Raw genomic sequence first — 7,423 nt, forward strand, 5'->3', positions numbered from 1 at the left:
ATCCTCATGATTTGGGTGTTTAGCTCTTCCAAAATTGTCTTACTTGTGCTCCCAAAACTCAAAAAAGTGAAGAAATAAATTAAAAATTACTAAACTAGATGTTTAATACATTCGTCGGACATTCTTCATCACAATGGCAGTCACTAGTCGCACAATCGTGGTTCACAAATTGTCCAGCATCATTTTTATCATCGCAATATAGCATACGAACGAGTAGTAAGGAATAAAAGATAATAAGATTCAATTGAAATAAAGTCACATGATAAGGAATCAAGAAAGGGAAGTTCTCCTAACAGTCATATAGTCTCTCAAAGATAAGTATATACGTCTTCGTACCAATACACAAAATTCTACTAAATTTGCTTATGACACGTGATATCAAAGCAACCTAGTGCTTTGATACCAAGTTGTCACGACCCAATTTCTACCATAGTCCATGATGGCGCCCACGCTACCGTCAGGCAATCCAACAATAACTCAACGCTACGACACGTAGTTCATAACACTTTTTTAAAACAATTAGTAATATGCATGAGTGGAATTCATTGTAAAAATCATAGGAAAATAGTACCATCATCATCAAGATTCAAAATATGACCAGAATATAAAGTTGAATACATGACATCAATACAACCGTGAACAACAATTTAAAATCCCCAAAAGCGGTGTCACAAATGCATAAGGCACAATAAAATATACTAGTTGTCCAATACTAGTAGTAGGTGAGGGGTCAATATCGAAACGTACTAGTGGTCCAATAATCAAATATACATTAAAAACTAGACATGTATGAGGTATAACAAGTAGCAACAAAATATAAATAAATATGTACAACATGTTACTCAATATAAGGATAAATACAATATCATCAAATACCAATTATTGATTTGAATGAAATATATGTGACCAATATCAAGTGCAAATGCCAAATCCCATTCAATACACTAATAAAATGACTAAATCCCTATCGAAATATTCTGCACGATTCTGCTGAGGCGAACAATGTGACGACCCGGCCAGTCGTCTCATGAGTTACCACCCCGTTTCCCCAATTCTGCTTCTTTATACTTATTCTATCCGAGTTATGTGGTATCGGGTCGATCAAATCGAGTTCAGAAAGGATTTAGTAAGGTTTGAGACACTTAGTCTCTTTAGAGTGAGTTTGGGTTGGAAAAGTCAATCGGATATTGACTTATGTGTTAGAGGGCTCGAATGTGAGTTCTGATGATTCGGCTAGCTTCGTGAGGTATTTTGGGACTTAGGAGCATGATCGGAATGAGTTTTGGAGGTTCGGAGTAGATTTAGGCTTGAATTGGCGAAATCGGATTTTTGGTTGATAGGTGAGATTTTGATATAGGGGTTGGAATAAAATGATGAGAGTTGTAATAGTTCCGTTGTGTCATTTGGGATTTGTGTGCAAAATTTCAGGTCATTTGGACGTGGTTTGGTCGGGTTTTTGATCAAAAGCATAATTTAGAAGTTTTTGGAAACTCAGGCTTGAATCTGATGTGTTTTGGTCGATTTGATATTGTTTGAGGTGTTTTGAAGATTGGTACAAGTTTGAATATGGTTTTGGGATTTGTTGGTGCCTTTGGTTGAGGTCCCGGGTGCCTCAAATGAGTTTCAGAGGGTTGAACGGATCATTTTAAGTTGAAGAAAATTGCAAATTTTTGTTTCAGCTATTGCAGGTATTTTACTATTCGCGTTCGCGAGTGGACCCTCGCATTTACGAAGATTCAGTTGAGGAAGGTGGAATTTAATCCTTTTCATTTGCAAGGAAGGCTACGCGTTCATGAAGGGCTAAGGATTTGTGCATCGCGTTCGCGCGGGAGGTGTCGCGTTCGCATAGAGCAAAAAAGAGCAGCTGAGCTTCTATGGATTTTATTCATCGTGTTCGCAAGAGGCGGAACGCGATCGTGAAGGTTGGTCTGAGCAAAACATCGTGTTCGCGATGGGGAGGTCACGATCATGAAAGAGGAAAAATTGGTCAAGTTAATTTGTGCCTCGCGTACGCGAGGCATTGATCGCGTTCGCGAAGAAGGATTTCAGGCCTGGTAAAAGGTTTAAAAGGTCGTCTTGTCTGCGAATGTGGGGTTTATTTCTTCCATTGTTTGTCATTTTGCGAGCTATTTGAAGGGGATTGAAGAGGGATTCAAGGGGAATCACTATGAGGTAAGAATTTTGGACTTAAAACTCGTTTCTATTGTGAAATCTACCTAATAAATCATAGAATCTATGCCTAAAATTGAGGAATTAGGGCTTGAGACTAAAAGACTTTAAAATGAGAATTTGAGGGGCCATTTGGACTCCGATTTCAGTGTTCTTGGTATGCATGGACTCGTGGGAGGATAAGAATTCCGTTGTTGTGATTTTTATCGAGTTTCGAGATGTGGGCCCGAGGGCCGGGTTTGGCCAATTTTGGGATTTTTGGTATTAGTTAATTATTTTCGCTTGGGCTTCGTTCCCTTTGCATATTTTGATACCGTGATTCTGACTTTTGATAGATTCGACACGAGTGGAGGCCGATTCAAGGGGAAAAGGCGTTGTAGAGTAGTATTTTCAAGGTTTGAGGTAAGAAACCATTGTAAATCTAGAACTGAGGGTACAAACTCTGGTAATTGACTTGTTTTGATAAATACGGTGACACACGTGCTAGGTGACGAGCGTGTGGGCGTGCACCTGTAGGGATTGTGACTTGGTCCGTCCCGCAACGACTACTAAGCCGCATATTTGATTTGGAATCTTATATTATTCCGTACTTTAGTTATTTATATTGTATTATGGGTTATATGCCATGTTTGGGGTCTTGTGCCGACCTGTAGAGACCCTTAGGAGCATTTTTACGGTCTTTCCTCACTTTACTTATCGAAAGCATATCCTCAGCCATGTTTTACCTGTTTAAATGTTTAAAACTAGTTTTATTACTCAACTTCTAAATGTGAGGACTGTTTGGACTGAGTTCCCTAATTTCTACTGTTGTGCCCGAGAGGCTGTGAGGTTAATGACTGAGAGAGGTTGAGAACCTAATGGTGAGGATATTTATATATGTATGAATTATGGATCGGGCTGCACGCCGCAACGATATATATATATATTATATATATATATATATATATATATATATATATATATATATATATATTATATATTAGATCGGGCTGCACGCCGCAACGATATGACGCTTGGGTTGTAGGAGTCCCTCCGGATTTTGTACACCCTAGTGAGCGTAGTTGACTATAAATTATGGATCGGGCTGCACGCCGCAAAGGTTACTATGGTTCTTTTATTATTAGATATTAATGAGCCTGAGTGACGAGAGTGAGTCACGAGTGACTGAGAGGCTGACCGAGAAGTCATATTCTGAGTGATACCTTGACAGAGGGGCCTAGTTATGATTGCTAAGTATATGAATTCAAGTGTTTAAACTGAAGTTGATAATTTTACGACGAAACAGGTTTTAAACAGTGAAATGGATTTGTTATCCTGTTGTTTATTCAGTTATATGATTTTTAGCTGCTCGTCACTACTTTCAGACCTTATTTACTCTAGTTACTTACTGAGTTGGCATACTCACGTTACTCCCTGCACCTTGTGTGCAGATCCAGGTGCCCGAGTGGCAGAGTGAGGGTCCTCAACTGATAGAGGTTGCTGAAGATTTCAAGGTGCTGCATGGCGTCCGCACCCCTGTTTTCTCCTTCATATCTTGTTCTTTTCCGCATTTTCTAGACTTATGTTGTATCAGACAATCAGTTATATAGTAGAGGCTCTAGACTCGTGACACCAGATATTTGGGGCTGTATAGTTTAATGTTTATGTGACTTCCGCTTATATGTTGTTGTTTTTAAGAACTTATTATGGAAATTTGGTATTTAAACTTGTGTTAGAAAATGGCTTATTAAAAGGAAAAAGGGTTGTGATTAAGTGTTTGGGTTGGCTTGCCTAGTAATATGATAGGCGCTATCACGACTGGTATTTGGGGTTGTGACAAACAACCTAATTGTCACGATCCATTTTCTCTTATAGGCCATGATGGCGCCCAACGCTACTGCCAGGCAAGGCAATAGTTAACTAACCACATGATTATTTAATTGAATATTTTTAAAATAGCATATTTCCAATTAATGCATGAATAGGGAATAAAAACTTAATAAAATGAAAGATACAAATTTTAAGAGGAAATGGGATAAGTAAACTAACCCAAAAGTCATCATGTATCTACTAGCAAAATTGCCAAGACCTGGTGTCACAAATGTATGAGCTACTAGTAGAATGTACCAAAGATTACTACACTACTATCTAAAGTGAAATAGATAGTAAAAACAAGCAAAAGAAAGACTTTTGCTACTGCAGAACGAGATCAGAAGGTAGCTCACCGCAGAATCTCATGGAAATCAAGGATGCGCGCCAGGCTGATAACCAGATGCACCAGCCTCAGATCCTGCACATTTAGTGTAGAAGTGTAGAGTGAGTACATAAGCAGTATGCACCCAATAACTATCTAGTCTAATCTCAAAAAAGTAGTGACGAGGCATCGACTCCGACACTTACTATGGGCTAACAATAAAATAATGGAAATTTTAAATAGACATGGGCTATATAAATAAACCTGTAAAAGTCAATAACAAGAAATGAACAAACCATTCTTTACTAATAAAAATTTTCAAGTAAATTTCCATCATTTAAAAATTTAACCAATCAAGACGATGAAAAAATAACAAGTGTAATTGGGCTCCATGTATTATTACGCGCGAGTTATGCCAAGGTCGTATGGCCCAATTTAGCATACAAATATAAGAATTATGCATTGTCAAGAGTCAAACGGCACGAACCCTAGATGGATCTATTATACTACCGAGGCGTTTGGCCCGCTCCACAAGAAGAGAAGATACATTATAAAGAACCGATTCAAAGATTTATTAAGAGGTTAATATTCAAAAAAGCACCAAATTCTTATTGACGGTCAAGCAATCCGCCCAAAACTCAAGTAAATAAAATTCGACCTTTCACAATTCCTTCATCAGGTTCCAATATGATTTAAGCAAGTAAAGTAACAGGTAGGGTACAAACACCGCATGTATAACATGATTTGGGTCTTAGGCTACCCGGACATAAGCATAACTATTAGCTACGCATGTACTCTCGTCACCTCGTGCATATGTAGCCCTCACAAATACAAGCAAATATTAATTAGTTTCATCTATGGGGTAAATTCTCTCTTACAAGGATAGAAAAGAGACTTACCTTGTCTCAAAGCTTACTTTCGGGTCCACAATTGTGCTTTAAACCCTAAACTAGGTGCCAAACAACTTGAAACTAGTCAAATGTTATGTAAAATAGTCAATACATGTTCAAAAGTTCATACCGTAACTATTAAAGTGATTGCCCAACCCCAAATTGAAAACCCCCTAAAGTTTACCCCATGCCCACATACCTGGAGTCCAAACTTTTTTGAAGAAAGTTCTTACCCATAATGTCATGAACTGAAATATGTGATTTTCACGAAATTCCATAACCATTTTCGTGGCTAAAATCCCATTTTTACCAAAACCCTAGATTTTCATCTAAACCCATGATTTTTACTAATTTACATGTTAAAATCTACCCATGAACTATGTATTTAACTCACATTAGATAGAAATTACTTACCTCAATTAGCTAGTGAAAATACCTCTCTAACCATCCCCAAAATCGCCTCAATAAGTGGAAAAAATGAGCAAAAAATACCTAAGTCCCGTATTAAATGAGGTTTTACCTCCAATGATTTCTGCTTCTACAGACCTCGGTCTCACCTGCAGAAAAGCCATCGAAGGTGCGGTCTAGCCCAAGCTGGTTGGCTCCACTTTTGCGGATGCGATCCTGCTTCTGTGGTCCCACTTCTGCAAAAGCTTCTTCGCTTTGCGTACCACTAGCTGAAGGTCCAAAACTATTTTTACGGCCAAGAGTTCGCATTTGCGAGCTTGCACCTGCGGCTGCCCAAGCGCAGGTGAATTACATAAGAAGCTGGAAGCTTCATCTGCCACTCAAAGTCCAAACTTGGTCCAAGCCTAGTCTGTTTAACCCCCGGGACCCCCAGTGCCCTGCTTGAACATACCAACAAGTTTGAAATTATAAAATGGACTCGCTCAAAACTTCAGAATCGATAAAACAACATAAAAACTAGGAATCATACCCCAAACCAAATTAATCAACCTAAGAACTTCAAGTTCTTCAAACTTACTCCGAATGTGCCGAATCATACTTCAACTACTCCAATTGGACCTCCATAACATCAAAAACCTACTCCAAACCAATTTAAAAGAACTTTAAAACCTTCAAAAAGCCAACTTTCACTATTATGCACTGAAATGCTCCCGAGTCATCCAAAACCCGATCCAAACATATGCCCAAGTCCGAAATCATCATACGAACTTATTGGAACTATAAAATCCCGATTCCGAGGTCATTTACTAAAAACTTTGACCAAAGAAAAACTTAGCCTTTTTTGCCAACCTTAAGGAACCAAGTGTTCCAATTTCAGGCTGAACCTTCCAAATCCCGAACTAACCATCCTTACAAATCATAAAATAATAAAATAATATATAGGGAGTATTACTTAGGGGAACGAGGTTCTAGAAAGAAAAATAATTGGATATATGCTCTACATGTCCTCCTAGGACTCCTAAGTCGCCTCCTCGACCGGTTGGCCCCTCCACTGCACTTTTACCTCATAAATCTTCTTTATCCTCAACCAGCAAACTTACATGTCAACAATAGCAATTGTCTCTTCCTCATAACCCAGACTCTCATCTAGCTAAATCGTGTTGAAGTCTAATAGATGCAACCTATCGGCATGATACCTCCGGAGCATCGACACGTGGAAAACCGAATGAACTCCAAATAGACTAGGAAGCAAAGAAAGATCATAAGAAACCTCCCTAACTCGTCTCAATATCTCAAATAATCCCCTTAATCGGTGAGACTTTCAAGAGAACCTTCTCACCCACCATAAATGATAAATCATGCACTTTCTGATCCGCATAACTCTTCTGTTTGGATTATGATATGCGAAGTCGCTCTTGAATCAATTTTACCTTTTCCAAGGCATCCTTAACCAAATCAGTACCATATAATTTAGCCTCGGCGGGCTCAAAATACCCGATGGGAGAATGACATCGTCGACCACATAAAGCCTCAAATGGATCCATCTCGATGCTGGACTGATAACTGTTGTTATAAGCAAACTTGGCCAAATGCAAGAATTGATCCCACTGCCCTCCAAAGTCAATCACACAGGATTTGAGCATATCCTCCAAGATCTAAACTATCTGCTCCGACTGCCCGTCAGTCTATGGGTGAAAAGCTATGCTGAGCTCTACAGGGGTCCCCAGCTCACTCTGTACTACCCTACAAAAATTCGAGATAAAATGAGGACCTTAATATGATA

Source organism: Nicotiana tabacum, chromosome 3, assembly GCF_000715075.1.
Source record: "Nicotiana tabacum cultivar K326 chromosome 3, ASM71507v2, whole genome shotgun sequence".
In the NCBI taxonomy this organism is placed as follows: domain Eukaryota; kingdom Viridiplantae; phylum Streptophyta; class Magnoliopsida; order Solanales; family Solanaceae; genus Nicotiana; species Nicotiana tabacum.